Source organism: Pungitius pungitius, chromosome 9 (assembly GCF_949316345.1).
Source record: "Pungitius pungitius chromosome 9, fPunPun2.1, whole genome shotgun sequence".
Taxonomy (NCBI): domain Eukaryota; kingdom Metazoa; phylum Chordata; class Actinopteri; order Perciformes; family Gasterosteidae; genus Pungitius; species Pungitius pungitius.
Genome location: NC_084908.1, coordinates 13,805,703 through 13,832,392, shown reverse-complemented (window position 1 = coordinate 13,832,392; position 26,690 = coordinate 13,805,703). Strand labels below are relative to the sequence as shown.

At 42.4% G+C, this 26,690-nt stretch overlaps 1 protein-coding gene across 3 annotated transcripts in view; it reads left to right on the top strand.

Annotated features, from left to right (window-relative positions):
* The first annotated feature begins 10,934 nt into the window (after window positions 1–10,934).
* The window catches only part of LOC119218201 (axin-2-like), a 65,554-nt gene continuing 49,798 nt past the window's right edge, over window positions 10,935–26,690 (top strand). The window contains exons 1-2 of one of the 3 annotated variants that reach the window (XM_037472432.2): window positions 10,935–11,069; window positions 22,678–22,889. The gene's annotated coding sequence lies outside the window, so the exon portion shown is untranslated. The remainder of the gene's footprint in view (window positions 11,070–22,677; window positions 22,890–26,690) is intronic. The other 2 variants (XR_005120358.2, XM_062564447.1) reach the window with 2 other exon arrangements.

Below are 26,690 nucleotides of genomic sequence, written 5' to 3'. Positions count from 1 at the left end.
GATGTGGCCCTGAGTTATGATTATGGGCTGTAATTGAAAGGTTGAGGGTGCGCTTTCCTTTTGCTTCACTGTGAAACTCCCTTTAACTCAAAGCTATGAATCATTGGAATGTGAATTAACAGTCTCTCCTGTTTTGTAGTTTCCCAAACCAATACTCTTTTTGTCTCGTATAATACGGAATGATTGGCCTTGGGCCGCCGTCCAAACACAGATGATTGCCATCCCCTTTAATATTGACATTGAATGAACATCAACAAATCCCAAACAAAGCAACCGCAACTTCAATTAAAAAATGTTTCCTGTGAGATTCTGAAAATCCCTTCTGAAAAAAGCCACTCCTTAGTTTGGGTTTATTCGGGATGTGCTTCTTCTGCTTCTTGGCCCTCCTCGTGTAGCTGAGTCCTGTTTAGGGGTTGTTTTGCACCCATTTTTCAGTTCCTTGTCCTGCTGAGGGACCTCGGTGTTGTGAACTGTGTGTTAACTCTGGCTATGTGACGCTAGGGATTAGCCCACAGTTTGAACATGAACACCATAGCTTCTTCAGGTGGGAAGGGGTTAAAGCTGGACTGTATTGTTGAACTACACGTGGTCAAGCAGTCAAAGTGAATTTTGACTGGATTGAGCGACGGGGTTACTTTCACGTCACGCGTTGATATCGAAGAGTCGGATCATTTTGATTAATAAATGGCTGATTACCGAATGAGTTTGGATGTGACGTGAACTCACTAAGAAAATTCCTTTTAAAAGATTACAAATACAGCCAATTTTCATCGAGGCGCTGTAAGCGGCAGGCGGGATCCTGGCCCGGGAAGCCGTAAAGCTCTCGGCAAGGATCCAAAGGCCACCTTCAGCCCGGCCTTTTCAAAGTTGACCTTAGAACAGGCAGAAAGCCTTCCGGCCTGCGTGTGCTTCACTGGACGCACAGAGGAGCTCGGGGGCGCCAGTAGTCACCTATTACTTTTTCACTATTATTATTCAATTTCTTTCATACAAACCATGAGGCGCAGAAGCTTTGAATCGTTTCTGCCAGGCGCACTAACAAATGAAATCCACAGCTTCTGAGTGATATTTTTCAAGAGGGTCGTATTCACAAACCAAATCACGTCCACCGAATACATTCAGTGTTGGCATTACCAGTGTCAAACCTGCTGTGTTCACTGCAGACATCCTGGATGCACTGAAGGGAATGTGACAGGTATCAGTATGGTGAGGCTTCTCTTTTCTTTAAAAAACATACTCGGTAGTGTAACAGTGTGTTCTTTAACCCTGACAGCAGGAGCTGAGGCGTCGAAGCCATATTCTTCTTGAAGCGTGACAGCGCGCTCCGTGTTCGAGGGATGCTGGCGCATCATCGCAGATGTACAGTATTTGCTGAAAACACAACAGCCGTCTGGAGAAATTGTGGCAGTTCTGATGTGTTTTCAGCTTTTTACCATAGCGGTCATTTTATTACTTTAAATCAACTGAGAGTATATCACATACATTTGAGCCACTATGAGCGGGCTGTTAACCACAGTATCCCTTCCGTAGTTAATGCAATCACAGATTTGAACTAGAACAGAGGAAAAGAAGTGTTAAGGATGAACAAGTTTGGGTCACTGGCACCAAATAAACAGCACTCTGCTGCGAATGTTCATGAACGTGCTGAATCATAGTTGTCATGTTTTTAAGTGTAACATGGTAGTTTGGGTTATTCCAAGAGGTGAAGTTTTTTAAAAATGCCTTTTGTCCTCCTTCTCCTGTACCAGGAGTTTAAACAAGCACTACCCTTGGTGTTAAATATAACTCTGACTTTAATACGAAACACCCACAGAAATTCAGTGGTTTACAGATGGAAACAAGTGTTCAAACGGATATGACCAAATTTAACACAGTAAAAACATAATTACTGTTCTGATGGCGAGGCTTCGATAATCCATCAACCATCAAAAAAGGCTGTTATCTTTTAGAAGAAAGCCTTGTAAATTGTGAACACATTCCTTATAACTTTCTTAAAGTTGGTTATATCTTTAGAATGGTACCTGGTCTTTCTCAGTTGTGTAATGGTGGCATGGTGGATGTTGGGGACTGTTTTGGTGGCAAGGACAGAGTGGTTGTTTCAAGTTCATTCAAGCTTGGTAAACAGAGAATCAGCCCTCAGCAAACACTTGCCTCATTTGGTGCTTATCTCACTTTCAGCCGCACTGCTCTAACGGACTAAACTACAAAAATAAAAGCCTGCATAGATTCCTCCTGCCATGGTTGATGTGATGGCAGCCGCAGTCGCACGGCGGACGTTATAGACAACTGCGTTGAAGGGAGGTTTACAGGCAGAGTGGGCAGCTGTTCTCTCAGCAGGTAGAAGCAGCAGTCAAACCACATGGAGCGTGTGTGTGTGTGTGTGTGTGTGTGTGCGCGTTGGGCGGTTGGGGAGCCTGACACACTGCAGCAGGTGAGGAAGAAGACGATCCAGGTCCTAACTGTCGGCCTGCAGATAGGCACAGTCCACATTAACATCAGGACGTCTCACACCTCAACCACTTCTGTCCTTCCATGGACTAATGACACATCAAAGCTAGGAGATATTTATCCTCAACGTCCTGCTGGTGTTCAGTTTTGAATCTGTGTTCATGATAAACTTTGTTTGTAGGTCTATGTTCAGAGTGTTTAACATGTTTTTAAAACAGAAAGGGAGATGAACTATAAAAGTCCCCTCCAAATGCATTTTGCTAATTTTCTGACATTATGTCATCGTTTAATGCTCAAAAACAATTCTGCTCTCATTGTCTTGATGAACAGCATGTGGTGCACCTTTGATAAAGTCAGCTCTCAGTAGAAAGGCTGAAATAGGGGGCGGTGTGTTCTAATGTTTTGGTCTTTGTATGCACTGTAAGTAATGTATGTGCACGAGGACTGAAAAATAGTATTTCATTTGTTCTCCTTAAGATGTATGACATTCAGAATGATCATTTGGATCTGAAATGTTTTATTATTTACAGAAAGTTTGATTAAGTAAATCTCAAATACTACATACTCATGAGGCTATGCTGTGCTTCAAAAGATCAACCACTGGACATAGACAGCCATGTCTCATCTTTTACTTCCCCAAATGTCTATTCTCCTTGCATGTGTGCTGGAGGTTGTCTGAGTTGTATATTGGAGCGTGGTCTCCAAAACTAATGGTGTTGTCACAAAAAGCTTCCTTCAGCAGGTTAATGTAAAAACACGCGTCTGTAGAAAAGATACATATGACAAAGCGGTAGAGTTCCTATCCAAGTCTTCTTTTCTTCCTTTTCCTCTACTCCATTGTACAAGCCTCATCTGCTACCATTGAAATAGAACCTTTAAAGGATATATTGATACGCAAAATCTTCCACTTGTGAAAGCTGACATAAACAAGTTGACTTCCAGCGGTTTGGATCAGATATAATGGGGGCAACGAGGAAATGTTTCAGCAACGTTAGTCACACTCCAAAGCTGTCTCAGACAAAAAAAGATCAAACTGAGGCCCCACTGATTGACTGCGAGCCTGACATTCACTCTCAAGCTGTGATTCGCAAAATTCCTGGTTTTCCTTGTATGGCTGACGAAGACATTCTGCAAAAATCCCACAGAGAGCTCAAGGTGGGGAGGTGGGTGGCAGATACTGCTATCCAATCAGATGCAAGAAAATATGGCTGGATGTGCAGTAAAAACTTTTACTTTACCTTTAACCCACAACCAGGCTGTCAAGAGTCGGTGCGCATTGATCGTTCTACTTTAATTTCTGTACAAAAGTGTGATGAACTAGAACAGAAGAGAACGAAAAATACCCATAACACTGAAATAAGCAACAGAGATGCAGCTGCATTTAATTTCCTGCGCCACGCTGTTTCTATCACAAGGTCTTTTCAGATGCACCGATTGAACAGAGGTTGGGAATGGCCATGAATTTAAACCAGTCTTTCCCTCTACGTTCAGCTTAATGAGGGCTACATGCGGGAACGTCGGTCACCCCACACCTTTTTCCCCGTGGGCTTTTTCAGAATGATAATGAGGAATCAATGCGTTCTTCAAATCACTTCCCAACTCCGGTGACCAAAATAAAATGATGTAGCGCGGTACCTTTGAGCCAAATCTTTCAACTGTGAAAAGGGAGACAAATTCCTACTGATATCTCAGACTTCCCTAATCAATTCCCGTTCCCATACGCAGATCTTCCATGCTTTTTACTCCAGTAAAAGGCACCAAAAAAAAGTAAGACAGTGAATTTTCCACCCATAAGCTTTCTGAAATGATATGTTCCATCTGGTTGCGAGGAGAGATTGTTTTTGTATGGCCAGATGAAATTACAAACATCCCTTTATAATTATTTCAAAAAGCATCCTGTTTTGAATAACGTCGAAGGAAACTGCACGCTGGTAAACAACAAATGGTCCTGCTTTTCCTATTAAGGGTCTTTATATAAAATCCAGAGCCTGTTATTGATAAGATCATGAAGAACTCATCGTTTTGCTCTCGATGGGAAAATATCAGCAGTACAAAGAAAAACTGTTAAAACATTGTTGAGTGCCGTCGTATGTATCGAATATCCCTGGACCTCATTAGCTGGTGTCCTTATTAAGAGTCTCCTTGCTATCCCCTGGAGACGCCCGGTGTGAGTCTTCCCATGTCAACCCCCGTCTCTCGCTCATTCACTCTGTTTCTTTCTTCCTTGTTATGCCCTTTGAACCCCCCTCAGTCTCCAGTCCCACATCAAAGCCTCGAAAGAGGCTTCCTCTTTCCCCATCTAAGGAGAGGAGCCGGCTTCCTGTGCATGCGTGTGTATGGAAAACTGAGGCCATGCACATCTTATGGTAGGTTTACACTGAGCGTCTGAACTGGGCCGTAGTTTGAGAACATCGTAAACAGACGTCTACGGCGGATGAGTTTGAAGACTCCATGGGTTCTTTGTGGTGTGGGTGGGAAAACACATCGCTTTAAAAGAATAAAAATGAAATGGACACCTGCAATGGTAACTTATCTGCACAACAGCTGTTAGTAAATACAACATCTTTACATATCAGCACTCGTGCAATTAAATGTCCAGGTGGCTTTTGTTCTAACTAAGAAACCAACTACTTCCTGTTTACATCAGCACCTGCCAAGTGTACACAAAAAGGTCATGTGATATTAATTTTCAGCGTTGTTAGTCTTGCTGTAACTCATTTCGCAAAAAGATGCCCTAACCTCCAGTGAGACATTTGTGTTGTGTAAAGGACTCTTTTTATTCTTCACTCAGGGATTTTTTTAATTCTTCTGATTTTGAGCTAGCCACATGACACTTCATTAACACGCACACTCAGATCAGTTGACGAGAACCAGCGCTATTCACACATGGGCTCAATTAGACATCACATGGACTGGAGGGGTGAAGATTGTTCATTTTTCGGTTCAACTGATTCAGACATGGGCATTTTCACAATAAAGCTCTTCCCGGTAATATCTTGATAAGTTCAGGGTTGTATGCAATATGCAATATTTTTCATCCATAATCCGTAAGCAAAAAAAGGAAAGTTAAGCATTTCTACAACATATCACCATTGCCAATATGCCATACGTGCAGTTCAGGTCAGAAAATATGAAAACAGGTTGATTAGTTTAACACACAAGCAGTAGCAATGACAAGCTTAAATCTGCTCTTTTCACTTCTTACCTATTCTGACATGATAAAGAGTTCTGTGTACACGCCACTGACGATCCTTCATTACGGACAAATAGATCATCAAACAGGTTTTAATTATGAAACTTCCACACACTTTTTTTGCATTTCATGTGTGTGTCACAGCCTAGGTGATAATAAAGTTAGAAAAGCAGGAATGCACAAATATTTTCTGTATTGACATGGTTAACATTAGCTTTTTCAACATGAGGGGGGGGTGGTTCCTCATGCAGCTTTGCAACTGTGTCTGCAGTTCTACTTGTGAAGCTGAAATGCCAACCTCATGTCATAGCAGCAGAAATAGGTCAAGCCCAACACACCACACACGTACACACAAATGCACACAGATAGACGAATTACTCAGTCTCTTTCATGGCCTTTGTAGATGGAGGAAGCGGATGCCGATGCAAAAAGATCAAAACCCCTCTGCGCAAGAAACAAGTGTCCTACTCCCAGCAGCCGAGCAGGAGGGAGGAAGAGATGTTCAACAGGTTTTGGTCCCTCCTCTAAATCTGCAGCTTTGCACTGTGTGTCCTTGGCTGTTCGGTTCTACCAGGTATCTGTTTCTGGATCCTTTCTACGTTGAAATGTCTGTGCTATCCGCGTATCGGTTTGAAGTTGCTCTTCCTGAGTCCTTGGAAAACACAGTCGAAGAGAAAAATCAATGTATCCTCAAGCAATAAAAAAGTCAATAGCTTTCATAGAATCTATACTTAGTGCAAAGTGAATTAGAGGTTCTCAGTTCTGTCCTGCTGCAATTTGCGAGATATATCAACATTTCCGCATTCATTTATTCATCATTCATTTATTCATCATTCATTATTTCTTGAATTCTCGCTTTGTGAATAAAAGCTCTTTTAATGCCTTCTTCCCCATCTAACTCAGGCATGTATATACATAAGTCTAGGTGTGTTAATGTGGAGGAGGTGGTGCCGATGCTTATGCGAGAGTATCAAATATCTAAGCAGTTTGAGAGCTCGTACCAATTATTATCATATGCACTTATTACACAAACTATATTACATCCTGGACTTATCTAATATTAGTATCACCTTATCTTGATTAATAATCTTACCTAATTTCGCTCTGTGATTGAAATATAGCATGCAGATGACACCGTCTAATATATGCAGAAAGCAATTCTATTGTTTGGGGCTAAATTGTTTCTTTTGATGCAAGTTCTCCTCATTAAAATCCTATTCGAAGCATTATCTCAGTGCCTGTATGGGTTAGATATGTATAAAATACAGAAGCCCCACTCGCAAGAAACTGCAATAACCTATTATCATTAAAGCGCTGCAGCAGATGTGAGTCCATAGCAACATGTTGATACCTGTTCGCCAAACATAGTCATTACAGCGTCCATTACAAGAAGCAGATTCCTTCCTAACCATCAAATACTGCATGTCGGCCGAAAAATGACTTATCCCTCATAACGGCATGAGCCTGCTACAGCCCAACAGAAAAAAGGGAAGAGTGAAATCATTTAGAAACTTTCAAATGAAGAAATCTCTTTGATAGGAAGAGGTCCAGGGAGGGTAGTCTCCTTCCAAATTATACCTCAGATCAAAAGCCAGTTTATAATTTGTTAGTAATAAGTGTGTCAAATTCTTGATTGAATTTCAGCCACGGCAAGTTCAAGGCCATGTGGATGTTTGCAGCTTTTTGGCCAATGTGTTCACACACCGACAAACAAATACAAACACACACACAAATATATAAACCTTTTTTTTCACCCTGTATCTGATGCCAATGACCAATATTTATAATAACGGCTATCTGATCTAATGCAAAGGATAGATTTGCAAGGCAAGGTGAAGGGAGGCACACAATATAGTGGTCACGATAAGAAGGGAAAGTACAAGCAGATACCTCAAAACCCGGATCCACAAAAAAGTATCTGCACAGCACTTGCTCGTTGATAAACTGATCCTTAAATACTACTTCTCAAAATTTTCGCGGCCAAAACGTCAATAGGTTTTGACAGCTGGCCAGTATATCTAACCCTTGCCTGCCTCCTCCTAATATATTACCGAGTTGCAGTCATTTGTGGTCTACGCTGCTAATAGCATCCCCTTAAATGAGCTCCCATTTCCTCATCTCATCTGAGCCCAGCATGACCCACAGATATGCCCTTGTAAATTCCCCCCATCTGGCTCCTTTTAAGTCGATGTCAGACGGTCCATAATCGCTCTGTCAAAATGGCATCCCGTCACCACCGCTTGTTATGAGGTAGCATAGAGTTAGGAGACATACCAGAGTCTGAGGAGTCTAGCAAGCATGCCAGCCCCCTAGATGTAACATGAGGAAATGAGTTTGTGTCAGGACTATTTTAGAGTTGCTTTGAAGTCTTATTTTGCCCTCTTTGCCTTCAGGGGAAGAGCACAGAAAGGAAGGGGGAGGGGTGTACAATGTTGTGAAAACTGCCAAAATGCCCTGATAACCCATAAGGCACTGCGGTCTTGATCTAACGGAAGCACTTAGGTCAAAGCACATAGAAATACATCGTCAGATATGTATGCCACTCTGTCACAGACTGCACAGCCTTTTTTTATGTCAGCTATGTTCCCCTTAGCATGTCCTAAGGAGAGAGTTTGATTATCCTGAGGGATTTAACAATGTTATTTATGTTCATAAATTTATGAAGTTTGTATTTTGTACTCCTAATTGTTTTCATCCACTGCAACAATTTTGTAGATTTAAATCTAGAGAAGTGCTGTGTATATGTGTGGAGCTGTAGAAATAATTGCAGCATATGGAAACTCTTTTAGTAAAGAAGTGCTGATTAGTTGCACTGCTGTTGCACAAGAATCTAAAAAAGAGATGATTTTGCAGAAATTAAACAGACAGATCACAAACCCACTACTGAAAAAGACATATTGTTACCATCATATTGTACAAATTCATAGATCAATAGCGAGTAGAAGGTCCGTCAATATTAGCCAGGAGCGACGGGTCCTCAGCGGAGAGAAGGGGAAGGGGAATGATTTTTATTCACTCACAGGTAAACACAAATGTGTACACACGCTAGGGAAAACCTTACAATTGCTTCACACACTGAGGTGTAATGCATTGAAAAGAAATAAGTCCATTACTGGTCAGTCAACAGGACCTTGAACTTGAACCGAATTTTTGGGGGGCAGTAAAGGGTCCCATCTTCTTCCAACACTCCCCATTTACCACTTTAGCATCAGCAGAAACAGCCAGAAAAACCCAGAGAAACTGCAGAACAATAATGTCAATCCCGTGTAAATCCACACACACACATATACACACAGATTCTTCAGTGGAGATGGTGGATGCCTCCCGCCCCCTGTTGCGTCCAGAGCGATGTTCCTGGAGCAGGGACAGCAAAAGGGCTTCCCGCAGTGCTGTTTGAGCGTCCCTGCTAGTGCCAGACGACTTCACTCTCCCTGCCCTAGCAGGGGGCAATAATCACATCAAGCTCCCCTGACAAGAGGCATTGAATTCAGCTCCGGTCCCCTTAAGAGTCTGGCATCCAACAGTCTCTCCTGAACATGCTATTGACGTTACAATGAGAAGGTTTGAATTTTCATTTCTTCCCTCCGTGGAATCGCTCTTTTATTTTTTCTCTTTTTCATTTTGCTGCGGCCGCCGCCTTTATGATATATCTGGCAACAAGTTGGGATTCCACGTCTCTCGGGGGGGGGAGCCGAGCCGAATTAGCAGAATCAACGGTTTCCACGATTGCCCAGTGAAAAATGTTATCATCTCACTGCCTTGTGTTTGCAAAGTTTTTGTAGAAAATTACGTTTTCATTTTGTCATTTGGAATGTCAATACAGAATTGAAGTGTATGATTGCTACGGTCACAGTCAGTGACTTAACACACAGAATCAACCATTGAACACTTAAACACTACCACTATAATACATTAAAGCTCTGTCCCATGCAGGGCGGAAAAAAAGAATGCTATCACTTTATGAGGTCCTAAACCATGCATAGCGATTTTTGCCTTTTTCATTTGTCAGCTTTTCTTTTTCTTTTTTTTCTCCTGCAATCCACCAAAACAGATGAGAACCACACTGGACTGTTTTAAGCAGCTTTGTGGGCTCATCTGCTGCCCAGGGAGCCGGGCGTCCAGCAGTTACACCCCATTCATCACCTGCTTTCAATGGCCACCACCAAGCCGCCTCCGGCTAGAAGGCCAGGTAGGGTGCCGGGTGCTGCACAATGTTTGGGGGATTAGCGATCAAAGGAGAGCGGAGGCTAGTGCCCTCCATCCCGGCCCGCTATTCACTCCTAGCAGAGGAGGAGACTTCCAACAGTGTCCAAGGTCAACGTCTCCAGCTCGGCGGGAGGTAACTGGGAAAAAACCCTGGGAACCAACCGTCTGCTCTTTGCTAATCACGGGCTAGCAGGCTAACCGCACAGCAGGTGTCTTGCCCACCAAACATTCAACTGTTTGTGCTGCCGATGGGTGACAACATGATAATGGCATGCTTTTACTTTCCTCTCATCTCTTTTCTCCATTTTTTCCATCTTTTGTTGATCTCTTTTGCTCTGTTCCGGCCCTGTTCTGTAGGATTTGGTTGTCTCTCTTTGAACTAAATTGTATGCTGAGTTAGCAGAATGATAAACTGGTAGAATAGACTTAGCACAAATTGGCCACGGATCTTCGTGGAAAGGGTAAAGTGTTGGGGTAAAAACGACAAAGGCAATTTGAGGACACAAAGTTACTCTTAAGTTACCATGATCGTAAACAAAAAAGGCCCTTTGTGAAAATCTTTATTTTTCATGGGCAAGATGATAATTTGCAGCATTGGCACACACCATTGGATACGCAAGTTTGAAGTCCCTCTTTCTATTTGCTGTCGCCATCCTGAATAACATCTGACGGAACAGCGAGTACGGCCATCGTTTAAGCTGATTTGGCGTCCTGTGGTGCGAGACATTGGGCTGAGAAACCCTGATGGGACAGCTGGTTGTAGACGCGCAGATTGTGCCGTTCAGTGTCCAATACATTCTTCGAGATCGCGAACTGGCTGTCTGGCTTAGCCCGCTGGGATCGACAAGGGGGAAGCGAGCGGGGAGGTAACGATGATATGAAAATTAATCGCTGTCGTGTTCCAGTCGGAAACAAGAAAGCAACCTCCCCGCAACTCCACCCTCTCACAAACACACCCCTGTCGGGATATTGGCAAGTTGTCATGACGACAGGGATGTTCTCCTGATGAAGTCTCGCTCAGCGCTGTCCAATCAGATCGTGGAGCTACTACCGCAGCGTGAACAGGGGAGGACGCACCTATTCCAGTTGCACAATGCTGAGAAAGGACAGGCGAAAAACTGGACCACCAACGGGAAATTGGCAATCCGGGGGAGGCTGTCAATGGGCTGCCATGGTTCGACAATACACAAACAGCGGGGGTTGTGGATACAGGGGCTGCCAGGTAGGGGGTCTGCATCAAGTCTAAAGCTGTTTGAGCCGCGATTCTTTGCCGCTATCAATACAAAGTATAAATTAATTGTTTATTTTCGCTGTTGGCATGAAGTTGTTGAACATTGCATATGATGTGGCTTATATGTTGTTTTGGGATGTTGTCGTAGCTATCGGACAGCTTCACGTGCACTTTACCAAATTGGCAAATCACTCCTGCAGGTGGTTCTTACAAATGTGCCAAAGCCACAAGAACCATAACAAAAAGAAAATGGAAATGATGCGGGAAAGGGGGAAATGTCATGTAGCGTTAACTTTAATTTAATTTTGTATTCGTTTCACTGCGGAACGTGTACCAGGAGTGGGAGAGGCTAATATACAGAAACTGCAGGTAGCAAAGTGAGCATAAAACTCTCCCGGTGTTAGCTCCATTCAGGCCCTTTATTTCAAAACTAGGGGAGGATATTTCTTTTGCTGACCAAAGGAAAAGCGGAGGCTGTTTGTAGCTCAATGAAAGACGGAGGGCTTGGTGGGGGCGCGCTCTGTTTTTTTTTTTCAGACACTGCAGGTAGCCATTATAGTCATCGCTCTTTTACGCTTATTACTTCAGCCCATTGAGTTGTAGCTATCTACAATAAATATGTATTTTTTTCAACTGTTGGCGTGTTAATGAAAGGATCAAGATTTGCAGTTAGTAGTATTTTTTTCAATGTTTTATGTTAAGTACCAGACCTCTTCTTACCCCTCCCTCAGCTCCAGTCCGTCTATCATAGGGTCTCAGTGGGATGCCATTTGTCTGACTGACCCCCAATAGAGGTAGTGTCTGACTCTTCAAACTTGAGATTCAAATGTAGGTTGTCAGCATAGCAAAACCACCATTATTAGCTCCTGGCTGGATATCAACAGGATTTTTTTTTCTTTAAATTGTTCTTTAGTTGGACATTCCTGCCAGTGTCGAATTGACAGTGAGATGATCAGCCCAGCGGGAAGGCTTTGCGGTCATTGTGTCTCCAAATACTGGAGAACCACTAGTTTACAATATTTTAAAAATCATTTGCATTTTCCTATTAGAATTAGAATTTTTCTTTATCTATATTTGGCTAGTTTTAACGCAATGTACTTTGAAATATCTTTATCCTGGGCCTCACTGACAGTGAGCACATCTGACAAAAGTTTTTATGTATTTACGTATTGGACGTTATGTGTTATTTCAGCTACTTACAATTTTCTTTCTATTTCATGGAATAAGAGCAGGCAGTATTTCTTGCTAATGAAAGTCAGTTGTTTATTGAATGGAGATGCAAAAATCCCAATTTCTGATTCCATATTGAAGGAAAAACAGGGAAATGTAGATAATGAAAGTTGGCTCCAGTCACCGATCTTAAAAGTAAGACAGGCTGTCACTTTTTCCAGCAACTCAGCACTTTTGCTCCATCTAAACTAAGAAAACATACTCTTACCTTACATGGAAGAATATTTTACCAGGCCTTTGATATGAAATACTTAAGGCATTTGGCCTCAGCAGATACCTTTAAGCCGGGTATTGGTAACATTTAGGCAAAGATGCCAAAAAAGCTCATTGCTGAAAACTGATTACGATGTTATTTGTGATGGCAATCAGCACAGCCCAGTGAACATGCTTTACTTGTTTAACCTTCATGCAACCCCAAGTCCCCTTCAATTCAAGCTAATGGCAGCCATAGCGCCTGTGCTACTGTAGTATCCTTGTAGTAAAGTAGAAAATGTAATTTGCTAACATAGTTGTATGCATGTTTAAGAAGTTCCCGATGAAAAGTTGCATTTTGCGGTGACTTCCCATTTCTGTGAAATTACACACCACAAATGTTCTGCAGATTTTGCGGACAATGATGTCACATTGTTCCAGAGTGAGAGGGTTTGTAGCAGGAAAACCGCTGAACTGAGATGATTGTTGTTCTTGTGATACAGACTAGTAACATTTGGTGACTGGAGTAAGATGTGGTGAGCTCTACACCTTCCTGTTTCCTTTCTGACCTTGAGGCTTGGAAAGATATTAAGAGCGTTGTGTCCACAGTGAATAGTGCGGTTTGAAAATTAATTGTGTTCAGAGAGAATCAAAGACATGTTTACATGCAGAATTTGTTTTCTCACAAATGTCAATAGTGTTTATTAGTTAGTTATTTCTGTGTCATTGCATGTCCCTTTTCCATAAATTCACAAATACTTCAAAAGCTGTACAGATGAGATACAGATATGTCAAAGAAGCCAAACACCCTGGAAGTCATTTATGGCATCAAGTAATCAACTTATGCTGTTGTGCAGATACATCACAATTTGAAACATGCTAAGAAAAAGGGATAATAAGCAGATTTCTTGTGAGCTGCGATCAATTGCCAGAGACATATGTGTCCCTAAATGTCATCTTGTGGCTGATTGGACCACCCAGAGGTTGTGCATTAAGCCATGCGCTTTTCATTGAAGAAGTTCCAGAGTTGCACCCCAAAGGCCGTTTCCCCTCCCCGACAACCCCACAGTACCAGATCCCGTGATCTATGGCCGGGGTCCCCTTCTGCAAATTACTGCAATTGAAAAGAAGAACACGAGCATGGACAAAAAAGAAACAAGGCTTCCAGGCTACTCCTGCCGAAAACGTAATTCCCAGCCGTCAGCCTGCATTCCTCCTAACAAGGAACCAGATCCAGAACAAACCGTGTGATTACAGTGGATAACACCGGAAATGTCCACTAGGACCATGTGAGGATGGGGAGAGGGGGTTGCAAATTAATTGCCCATCACTTGTCAGTGGAGTGCCGAAAAACTAGCACTGTGAAATGGTCTCTCTCAGAAGCTGTCAGCCAAGGACAATGAGTACATCCCATTTCGTCCTAACTTCCCTTACTGATTTAATAGAGAAAGACGTGGACCACAGACCGAGCTGAGAGGGAGCGTACAGCAGCAATGTGGTCAGGTTGTAAACACACAGACATGAAGAGGAAGAACGAGATTACAAACAGGTTTGATCTCCTCGAGGCTGTCCAGCCCGGCTGACAGGGGAGGAGGGGAAAGGAGAGGAGGCGGGGGAACGGTGATTTGTGGCTCCTTTTTATTCACTCCTCTCCCATCAACTACCCCTTTCTTGCCGGTAGCATTGTCATTTGGGCTGTCCGGATACAACTGAAAGTTGGGCATTGATAGAAACACTACAATGAAGCAAGAGACAGACAAACACACAGACAAATATACCTGGAGGCTGAAGTCTTGGAAAACAGATGAGACCCACCAATTTGTGAGCAGCACAATTTTCAATGAAGCCATTCCCCACCTCCCTATCCATCTCTCTTTCTATTCTTCTAAAGATCATTATTTTAAAGGCACTGAAAGAGAAGTTCCATTAAAAAATCAAATTTAATTTATTACCATTGTTTCTTTTTTCAAATGAGTAAGGCACTTGTTTCTATTCCAGTGAAATTGAAATTGTTATAATACTATCCTCTTTGTTAATTTCCTATTCGTCTCAGAATGAGAAGGATAAGGCAGATCAGGAGATAATGACGTGGGTCCTTTCTTTCTGAGATGAGGCCTAATGTGTGGATGACACGGTCTAAAGATGTAAAACCATCCTCATCAGCCAATTTAGACAGGACAAATAAAGGTCTACCATCGCTAGAAACTAATCATGTCCTTCACGTCTATGTGTGACACCTAATATCATTTGCGGCTAGAAGGTAGAAGTCACTTCTAAAAAGAGTATTTGTACATCTGTAAATGTGACCGATCAGTAAAGAAATCGTCTCCTTTATAAACTTAGTATGGGTACAAAATTATTTTGTGGTGTAGTGTACTTTAAAGGGATATTTCACCCCTAAATCATCATCCCAAGTTTCTCCTTACCTGTAATGCTATTTATCAGTCCAGACTGCTTTGGTAATTAACCCGATCATCTTCCTAGAAGGAGACAGGCTGCTGGGTTTTAAAATGTTTTTTTTTTGTTTGTTTAGGCCACTTGAGCTGATGGTCACATGGCAACAAAACAATCTAGATGAATGGTAAATGATAAATGGTACTACAGGAAAAGTTGTATTTCTACTTGAATTGCACCTTTTTAATTACATCCTTGTTATTGACCATACGAAATACCATCAGGGACTCAAAGACAAATACATGACCATAGAGATACTTATCATTATATATGAAGTTACAATGGTCATGGTATTAAACTTGTATTGTATAATTGTATTGTATGGGAAAGGTAGAGGAACATAGAGGGAGACCACGGGATATTTTACACATAAAAACAGTCCAACCGAGTGAACATTGTAAAACCTGCCATAGAGATATAATGTCCACTATTTTTGTTTATGCAAAGCCTTCTGGACATACGGAAAGGTAAAGGACACATTTGAACCTGGAAAAGGTGAATAAGGTGAAGTTCAATGGTGTACTGCTTCAGTAAGAAATGACCTTAGTGTGCTTACACCATAGTTGCTAATTAGAATTAAAGTATAGCGCGCTATCAATGTAGCAGCAGCTAATGTTGCTGTGTGGTGTTAGCATGAGTTAACGTCGGGTGGAAAGCTAAGCAAAATTGATTGTGCGTCCGACAGGAACGATTCATCGACTCCACAGACGAGTAACATTGGAAGAATAGCTATCAGTTGCATGTATTTTTTAAGCCAACCCAGTCGTTAGTAAGATGTCACTAAGCTAAGGGTTGGCAACATTCAGCAGGTTGTTTTAAGCCACTTTTGAGCAAACGCCTTTTTACAGACAAAGTTTAAGGCGGGTGTATTTACTGACCTATGTTATGTTGGAACCAATTCTTAAAATCTCTTAAGCTTGTGTCAACAATGAAACCTAATTTCAGGTATCTAATGAAAACTAATTTAAAAATACATCTACTTTGAGATCAGGGAACTCGAAGTGCCAAAATTCTAACTTACCGTATTTTCGCGACTATAAGGCGCACTGGATTACAAGGCGCACCTTCAATGAATCGCCTATTTTAGAACTATTTTCCTATATAGGGCGCACCGGATTATAAGGCGCATAGAATAGAAGATACTGCAGTAAAACGTTTGACTGGGGTTGCGTTATGCATCCACTAGATCGGGCTGTGCTAAATCAAACTTTATTAAGCGTTCTGAAAACTCTTCATTCCCATGGTAACGTTGTTCAAACGTTAATGTGGATATTAACAATATCTCTGAACCTCCAACTTTCGTTCTTGATTAATGAAAACATTCTTGATTAATGCTTTCGTGCATCTTGCGCCGAGAGGCAGCGCTGGGACAGACGGTGGCGCCTCGCGGCGGACCGTCAGCTCGATCCCGACATCCAACTACCAGCTTTTTAACTAAAGCAGCTTTAATATACGCTGTTGGAGCTGAAATTACCGCGGCTGCTGGCACCTGACTTTCCCTTCCAATGGATCCTCGTTAACCAGTGTGGATCAACCAATTGATCCATATATATGGCACTCAGGATTATAAGGCGCCTCTTATAAGCCTCGTTTTTGGAGGAAAAAAAAGGATTTTAAGTGCGCCTTATAGTCGCGAAAATACGGTACTTCCCGATTTTAGGACTTAATCCATGGAAAATATGTTTTAAAAGTATTGAGTATATTATAACTGTTCAAATATATACTGATTACAATTCATATACCACATGCTTCATGTGTTGTTCATCCAGCCAGTGTAGTAAAGGCAAATCTGCTTCTTATAAAAAGAAGCCAGAGCCCATGATGGGTTATTGTATGTAAGCCACGATGGATCTACACAGAAAGTGTGGAAGGGAATGCCAAATGAAAAGGTTCTGCCAGTCAGTGCAGAAACACACAGGCTCAGAGAAATCCATAAAAACACACACACACGGACACACATCAAATAGAGCTGGAACATCTGTCAGACACTGGCCCAGTGGTTAAGTTAAAAGATGAGGAGGGGTCTGGTGAACGCTCTGCTATTCATTCATCTTGCATTGCTGCCCATTGGTTTTAATTATGGTCGGCTCTTTCAAGTTAGAACTAGTCTGCTTCAAAAACCAAACTGTCCTTTTTGTCTTTTACCCTTGTTTCTCTGGGACTTTGTGCAATGGGGATGTTCATGTATTTATGTCTCGGTGGTGTGAGACATCTCTGTCCGTTCATCCGTCAGTCTCCATCCATCTGTCTATTTTTGCATGCATCCACATTTTGGTAATTGATGAGAATTTGTGTATGTGCATGTTAGCAGCGCGCTTCACTATGGATGACTTGAGTTGGGCTCCCATTATTTTTCCAGGCACAGCTGCAATTGGACTGGATTGATGTGTAACCCAAGCCGACACTTTAAAGGGCGAGGGGCCTGGACAGACGTGGTCTTGCTAGTATACCAGATGGGGCTTTATGATGAAAAGAGCGTAATCCCCATCCAGGCATCACTTCCATCACTTGTGCACTACAAAGCCATTCAGCATTTTTTTTTTTATTGCAAGAAATAAGCTTTTTTTCAGTCCCTAACAGAGCACAGCTTTTTTTTCTTCTTTTGCTTTTACTCGATTTCTATCTTTACCTTCTCCTTCTCTTAGCCTTCTCTTTCTCCATCCCTACATGTCTCCTCCCCCACCCTACCACACACACACCCACTCACCCTTTGCTCTTGAAGACTTGCAAATGTGGCATTAGCTAATATTCAGAGAGCCAGGCAAGCGATCCCTTTTTATCCGCCAGGGCCGCACTGATTGAGCTACAGTGTGTGCATTGGAAATGAGTGCTGCGCTGGGGTTGGCAAGCCTCTGATTGGTATTCAATATACATGTCACCACAGGACATGCTAGTTTGCGGCTATGGGCTTACTCTCTCTCTCTATCTGTCTCTTGCTCTGTGTCTCTGTGTCACCCTTTCTCATCCTCTCCTAATTCCAATCATAGAAATGCCTTTCTTTGCCACTGCCACTTACAAAGAAGACAGCAAATTGGTCACAGAGGCAATTAATAGGCTGGGCCAGGCTTGTACTGGAAACGCGGTGGACTTATTTTTCTCTCTCTATTATGTTATGTATCATGGCTTTGAGACGGTCAACTACATCTGGATGGATTCCCTCTGCCTGGTAATCGGCCACGGTTGATTTTGTAGAAAGCTGTCTCTACTTGAAAGCTTTATTGTAAATTGTCGCACTGCTGTAGGTCTCGCTTCTATTGCCCACCCTTTCCCTCACTTCATTTAATACAGGTATGTCTCTTGCATCATGTAAATAGAAAACATCATCAGTCATTGGTATTCACATTGCACACTTTCCATAATCTAGTAACTGTAAGCGGTAGCATGCAGTGTTTTCAAAGGGTTATTCAATGAGTCCTCCCTCATTCTTTCACTTGCCTGTTTTCCTCGTTATTAGGGTTTCACTGTGAGCACCCTGGGGAACAGAGGATTTCTTTCAGTCTTTGACTTACATCACGCTGGAAGAATATGTCAGGGATTGGACTTGTATTCCCACAATGCATAGTGTTCATGATAACGTACATGGCAGAAGTGGTGCATGGCTCAAGCACAAGTTCGACATCCTCACTGGGACATAAGCAGTGACGCACGTCGGAGCACCTGTTTATGAGTTGCAGATTGGCTGGTGTGATTTCAAGGACATAATTACACACAGAAATGGAGAAGAAGTGACCACCATTTAGAAATACGAGCCATATGTGTTCACAGCATCAACGTCTAACCTGTGTTTGGTCACTGTAGATCAGAAAACTAGTCACATTAAGTATCATAAAAAGGCTTGAAGACATACGGGATGAGAGCACTGCACTCCATCTCAGTTTCTGTGGGAAACACGTGAACCTGTTTCCAGTTCAAACTTCCTCCTTTCTGCTCCTTTTGGGAGAGAGAAAAAGAGAGTGGGGTGGATTTCGTGTTGGTGGTGAGTCAATACTCCACTCCAGCCCAGGACACAATCCCTCCTCTCCTGCTGAAATCTAAGGGCCTGTCTGTTAGTTCCTTCTTGTGGGCCTCGTTCCAGGTTTGCCTTGGCCCTTTTCCAGGTGTGGGAAGTGAAGTGTAAACAGTTTACAGATCTGCTGTGGCTGGGGAGGGCCAAGGGCTTTAGCTGGGAGGAATGTAACCTGAACACCACTTCACAGGGAGCCAACGCAGCAAGATGGAGAGTTCATGCATATTGTGTCAGGGCCTAACAGGAAACTGACCCAGCAGTTCAAGGGAGAGCCGGCTGGTGAGGTGGCCTGCTGACGTCAGTGAACATGTGGGGGGGTTTCGGGCAGAGGAGGCCACTTGGCTTTTGCCCCATAAGCTATCACTCTTGATACTTCACAATTGTAGGTAGCTGGGTGGTTTTACAATAAATATGTTAGCATGCAGTGTGCAATGAAGCACCATGCGTGAAGTATGGCCATCCTACACGGAAGTGACCTTTGCTATGTGTGCGGCGCTTTCAGTATCTCACACTAAGATTTTGATTCATGGATCCATAATTTGATTCTAAATCCACTCTCAAAACTAATCCTCGTAGGAAATGTATCCTCAATTCAGTGCATGTTGATAGTATTTGTATGATTTACTTAAAATAATATATAAACTGATCATAACAATGTCAACACACAGAGGCAAATGGTGTCGTTTATTCATGCTAAACTTGCAAAAACACTTTCACTCAAACGTTTATTCCTATGTTCAGATTTTGTAAAGTGAGCAACAGTAGTTGTTATGCACAGTATTTAAGAAAATGTGTAGTGCGTCTTGTTACAAGAAGCTTATTTATTTTTGTGCAATCTATTAAAGCAGGGATAGTGGAAGCCATACTTCAGTGTCTACTTGTTTAAGTAAGTAGTGATGTCACGCGTTTTACAACATTTTGCCAACTCTTTGTCAGCTTTTTCCTTGTCGTTTTTTTGCTGCCAGAAAAGACACTCAGGGTGGGTCCTAAGGTTAACCAAATTTTGACATGTGTTGTGTGTGTTAAAGTAGTCTAACGTCTTGAACCATACACCCAGTAGTGAGTATGGTTTATTTTCAGTCGATACAAGCGCTGTAGTTAACTTAATTTGCAAAATGTTGAGGTAAGTGTTATCAGGTGATTGACAGCAGCATTTGTCCTCCACACACATTTTCAGCTATAAAGCAAGATGACAGATGTTTTGCTCGTACACCTGCAGAAATAGGCACAACATCAGATCTCCACAAATGACAAAATTCAAATCAGAGCTGTGGGTGGAATTTTAAATGTCTGACACCCAGCTAGGTTAACGGTATTTCCAAAGGACTACTTACCTTGCTAGGAAATATTGCAAAATGCATTTTTATTTAAATTTTTATTATTCAAATGGGACTTTGCCTTTTAGTTTATACCTCCAAAAATACATACAAGTAGCAATGGTACATGTTCAGTCCTGAGATGTTCACGCACCGTTGTGTTCATCACGTATGTTTTAAATTACCTGGCGTTGCATGATGCGCTCATTCTGTTGTCTGAGAATGAATGCAGCTGAGCCCGCTGTTGCTGTATAGCACTAAAACTCAGAGTAGGAAAATGAGGTGCTGGCAACAAAGAGCTTTGAGGAAGTAGACACGTATCTCCAAGGACACATACCACCCAGCAGATCAAAGGACCTAGAGGACGTGTTTGATGGGGAAACCACACTGGTGTTCAAAGCATTGTAGTCCTGCATCTCACTAGCCCGCCAAGGTCCAGGATAGAAATTCTAATACACCCGCCTGTCAGTTAATTGAAGCCTCATTGTGTCCCTCGGGGCACAGCGGACTAGTCTTTGGAGAGCATCTTTGTCCTTCTGCATGCTCGTCATTAATTATTATTCCTCAATCACCTCCTCAATGACACTGTTTTATTGTCTGAGCATGTTTTTATGTCTTGTCACCAATCGTCGTATGTCTTGGGAGATGTTTGAAAGAGATTACAGCTTTCCACATATTCACTTATATCATATCGGCCTACCTTTGGGGATTTTGTTTGTTATCTGAGTTGAAACGTGGTTGTCACTGTATTTGATCGAAGGGGGGGGGGGCAGGGGATTTGAGTGTGGAGCTTTGTTTTTCTGCATAACAACAGAATGTATAGTAGAGGACGTGAGAGGGTCACAAGATGAGGTTTTGCTTGCCGTTAGTAAGTCATGGTATTTGACGAAGCATAATCATTGCATTTTTTATTGTAGAAAGGCTTGCACACACAGTCAGAGTAGTCCTGTCATTGCAGAGGCATGTCCCCCTCCGACCTGAGACAGGCAATCTTCCAGGCAGACAGGAAGTCAGCCCTGTCTCCTCAAACTTTGCAGAGAGGGGTGAGCGGTGACAGCTGATCTGAGCTCAGCCATGTTTCTTTACATGGCAGATGTGGTGTGCACTGTAGAGTACACACTTGATGGTTGTGAAATATACACACTCAAGCATAAAATGGGTGTATTTGACATGCACAAACCCATGTATGTTTTCCAACTTAACGTGTCTGTGTTGCCAAGGAGGGTGGGATGATGCTGCAATCTGCCAACAGTCCTGGCAAATTAGCTTAAAACCCTGACTAATGGCATCAATTGCACTGATACTATGGCATGTCTGCAGCCGTGTCAGCCCGGAGCCCTTTCTCTTTGGACGGAGTACTCCGCATTCGCTCCTGTTTGGGTTCAAAAAGCAGTTCTTGAACATATCACCTCCCTCATAACGGTTTATTGCCATGGCGCACTGCATTTCTATAGTTTGCCACTCTGCCTTTGTGACCTCCTATCAAACCAATGCTTAGGACATTGAAAGGGAAATGACGTGCATTCCTCCATAATCATAAGACGTATTTAAATATGCTCTCTAAATGATTACGTGGTTGAGCCGGGAGCATCCAATGAATTTTTCACGGGAGCACTTTCTGCTATTTACATTCCTAAAATGTAATGTGATTTACTTATGCAGCTGGACGGCCCGAACCAAAGAATTCATTCCTGGGGACCAAGTGCAGGCAGAATGAAGGAGGGGGGCCTGGGACAGGGGGGTGGGGAGGAGAAAAGTTCAAAGCGTGCGAGGTCAAGCCCGAGGGTCACTCTCTAAGTGTCTTCTCACTGCCTGCGTGAATACATAACCGGCAATTGACTTTCTAATCAGGTGTTGGTTCATAAAATATGCAGTTTAATAATATAGATTATCATGGGTCCTTTTTTGTTTTGGGCCTGTGTTTTAGTCTTGACGCATCTAAAGCCAGCTGTCTATTTAATAATGATGGGGCTCCTGCAGCCTGCTTCCCTTGGCCTCTGAAATACAAAATGACAGCCAATCATGTCCCTGTACCTCTCGCTCAGCAAAGCCCCTTACCGGCTGGATTTTCCTCTCTGATTGGATCAAAGCTTTGACCTGTGTTGCTAGGTGACCTATCCTGATCCCACCTGTGCCTCCAGAGGAAGGAACCTTGCCGGGGCACCTGAGAATTACCTCGTCGGTGGCATAGTCGGCGGCTGTCACCGAGCCCTTGTCTTCTTGATGTCACCTCTGACACCAGCCTCTGTAGCCATCGCCATGGAGATCTGAAGTCCTTGCTGGGCTGTGAATAATAGAATATATCTACCTGTCTTCGACCACCGCTGTCACCTGTGCTCCTTATGATGAAATGTTCCCATGCTTATCTTCAGGGGTGATGTGTTCTCCCTGTCTGTTGCAGGGCTCAAAGCGAGCGAACGACGCGTCCAGCCACGGGAGAGAGCTGTCGACGAAGTGGCTCAGCTGGCGGTGCCCAGGGCTCCCGGGGGGGCTCAGAGCGGCCTGACATGGAGAGCCGAGGCAGCTGAAGGATGACAGGGGACAGCTGGAGAAGAGGAAGACTCGTCACTCTCTGAGGAGACACTAAGGACCAAAGTCAACAATGGATAAGGAGTACGGTTCAGTGTCTTCTTCTCCATTTGTATACGAAAAATCCTTTGGGACTCTTTGCACATTTGTTTTTGTTTTGAGCTTCCTTTAAGTAAGAAGCTATTCACTTGATCCATGCATTTCTTTCAATCTCAAAATATTATGTAATCTCAAAATATGCCAAATATCCAAGTCATTTTTAATATTGAGTCCACAGTACTCCCCTACCTTTTGCTTTTAATTAGTGCGAGTGGTCTAGTCAATGGCGCTTCCCCTGTCCCATGCTCATGCCGGTGGTCGCTGGATTACCGCGGGCCTGTCAGGGTTACTTCACCCATCCAGAGGAAGAGATTCCACTGCTACACACAGCTGTGTAGGAAGTCATCCCTTTTACATATCGATACTGGCAAATTAGGTTTTGAGGGTCTGGCAGGGGCCAGAGGTACTGTGAGAGAGATGTGGTCTGGCCCGACCTGTCGCTGTTTCTGTGGCTGCTTTCACTCCTGAGATTATCCAACAAGGTTGATGCCAGTTGGCATATGATGCAATGTTTCATTTTTCTGGTTTGAATCCAAATCCCCACTAGATGCGTTTGCATTGTTTTAAGGCATATGTAGGGAAGGGTTCACCCACAGTCTATGATATCAGTGATCATGAATGGATCACAGATGGATGGATGGTACATCAGTGTGCACGAGATAACGATGGTGGCTTTCCATCAATGTCCCCATCTCACAAATGTGTGTGTCAGGCATCATCTTGTAGTAAATATTGTAGTATTGGAATGTCTGTTGAACCAGCCCCCACCTTTCTTACACCATATGTAACCCATGTTACCCTTTTGATAACTATGATATAATCTGTTTATGACCTACCATACCTTTCCCTTTCCCTGGAACAGTCCACAATTCACTTTTTAAAAGCTCTACCTTATAACAATCCTTTGTTTTTTTTGGACCTAAATTCAACTGATCGTTGAAGACAAAACTTCTAACCAATTACTACACTATGTGAAAGTTGTAATACAACAACGTGCAAAGGACCTCTCCATATCACGGCGTACTCTAAATTGAAGCATAGTTACCTAATGAGAACGTTATTCTGCGTTGAATAAGACTTTAGTGATTGGGACTAAAATTGATGTTTAACATTTTTTTCAACAACTCAAGTGAGAAATGGTGAGAAACTGCATCATAGGCTTCAGAACCTGAGGTTTCCACCTGCTTGTAGTAAGACGAGCGCCGGCATCCCCATTAAGCCGCACAAATAATCCTGGTTTATGCTCTGCTTAATATCAGTGCATATCATTTGAAACTCAAAAACCTGTCTTCTTTCTTTCATTTGTATTCATTTTCTCTCATTACGGTTCTGCCTCACTCTTTTTCTCTCCCCCATCCTTTCTACCTACACATTCACTCCCAACTTAAACCCCTTGGAAATACAGTTGTCATTCCTAGAATGCAACCAGAAATGTTCAACAATCTGGCATCAGCACTTCTTAAAAAGGCTTGCTGCCATCGCTGCTCCTTCAGCCCCCCCCCCCACGAAGAAAAATAACTCCTGGACAGCGAAAGAATGATGAAAGTGGAAAGAAGAAAATCTGTTAAATCCCCCAAACCCAGGAATGTATTTTCATTAAAAACAAGTTTGTTTGAAGGGATTGTGAAGGTGAGGGAGGCAGTATCAGAAGCGATCAGACCCAATAGCTCAACGTCTGTACTGGACTGAACGCATTCGAGAAGCTGAGAAGGAGGATACATTACATCTGCTGTAGGACATACGAACAGGAGTTTGCCAAGGAGAAAGCTCCTGGTAAATCCCTGTATTGCTGCTTGGGAGATCGAGGAGTAGTATTTCCAAGTGAGAGCATGTTTAGGTGTGTGTGTGTGTGTCGCCTCTGTCACTGTAGCTAAAGCCACCCTCTCTCCAACGTGGCTTCATTTCAGTCTGGCCAGTCTCCGGGGGAGGTAATTACCAACCACAGGAACACTTTCTGCAAGAAGCTTATTGTAACACTCACCTTCCACTGTCCCAAATGTGACTGAAAACACACACTTACATTATACTCCTCCCCTACTGTTATTATACAAAAACATTTTCACCTTGTTGATCCATTTTTAGTTGGAATAGCCATCAGGAAAAATCTGATTACAGTTGTACAGAGCCGAGGAAAATAGAATGACAAAAAACAAAGGAACTGGAAGCAGGATTTTGAGCCTGAATTATTCCTACGACGGTGGTTCACTTCTTACCAGAGTGGATTTCCATGGTAACGTATAATGACCACCTTACTTGCCCCGAAGCAGGTAAGGTGGTCATTATACGTTATGATGGAAATCTTTCAGCTGTAACCCCCAAAGAGGAAACAAAAAAATCTAAAACCATAATAACGGTACTTAGACTTTCCTATTAAAGTGCTGTAACAAAGAGTCAAAGCTTCATTTGCAGTGATGACTTTCAAATTAATAATTAACTAAACATATAAAACTACAATAAATAGCTAGGCCCATTAATATTATGCTTGAATTAGATTCAAGGGGTGGCTGGATATAATAATAAGAGTGTTTTTTCCAACTGCTTCAGAGGGTTGTAAAGTCAAAGTCCATGGATGTCATATTTTCTTAAATTTACAGCATATTTTTATCTGACAAAGTGTTCTGCTTTCATGCATTTCTTGGTGCTTAACCTTTTAAAAAACTGAAGAAAAACAAACTGCCTTGTGTCCTACATGCCACATGCACCTGTATTAACGGTGATGCCAGCAAACTGCCCCATAAATGACATTTTATAACTACAACAAAACTAAATCAGGATAATTTCTTATTGATTTTCTGTGTGGCAGCTTCTGAATCAGTGTAGTAGTTTGTCATAGTTGGGCCTTAGAGTGACAGACTGTCTGTATTTCATTACTTTGCGATGAGTACTTTTATGTAGACTGTGGGTAATAATAAGATATGCAAGTAAGCCTTCTTAACCATTTGAATTATTTTTCTTTTCATGCTGTTTGGAATAGCTCCAAGTCTGTTTCACACCGCCAGGGTTACAGCTAAGAGATCCTTTAAGAAGTAATCCTTTAAGTAAAATAGTCACAGATTTGAACAACTCTTTTGTCAGTGATAAGAATTAAAGATTTTAAAATTCAACAGAGAAAAATACACAAACAATCATTTTAATTCAATCCACAGGAAAAATGAAGGCACATTATTATATTGTCAAATGAATATGAAACTCAAGTTATTAAAACCAGAATGATCCTTTATGATCCAACCCAGGTGTCTACATTGGTATTTTAACATAGGGCAGTATCATTAATTGCTGTACTTTGCCTCTCTCCCCCTCTCTGTTTCAGCACTTTGTTATCTGTCTCGTATAACTCCCTGACGTTGCATATTATCATTTAACAGGCCGAAAACAGGAAGAAAGGTATCAATCGATATCTTTCTGTGGTTTCAGTAATCCCTGCCTAACTGTAATAGGCTGCAGAGATCCTCTTTTTCTACAAGCTGACTCGGTCAGATAAACAAGCCCACCAGGCCTTTTTGGTTGCTCCTCCCTTACTGCGCTGCCCTTGATCAGCTCAGTGTGGTGGCTTCACACGGGGACCACCCCTAGATTAAAAGACCTTATTGTGCGCTTCATCCACAGGAATGAAATCTTACAAGGCAATAAAAAAAACACACAAATGCAGATAACTATGCATGGACATCAGTATATTGCACACAGACAGGACGTAACATCACATGGTTTGATACAACAAACTATCCGGCTATCTGAATGCTATCCAGCACTGAATGTGTGTCAATATTTGTAGAGCCATGTGTGCGA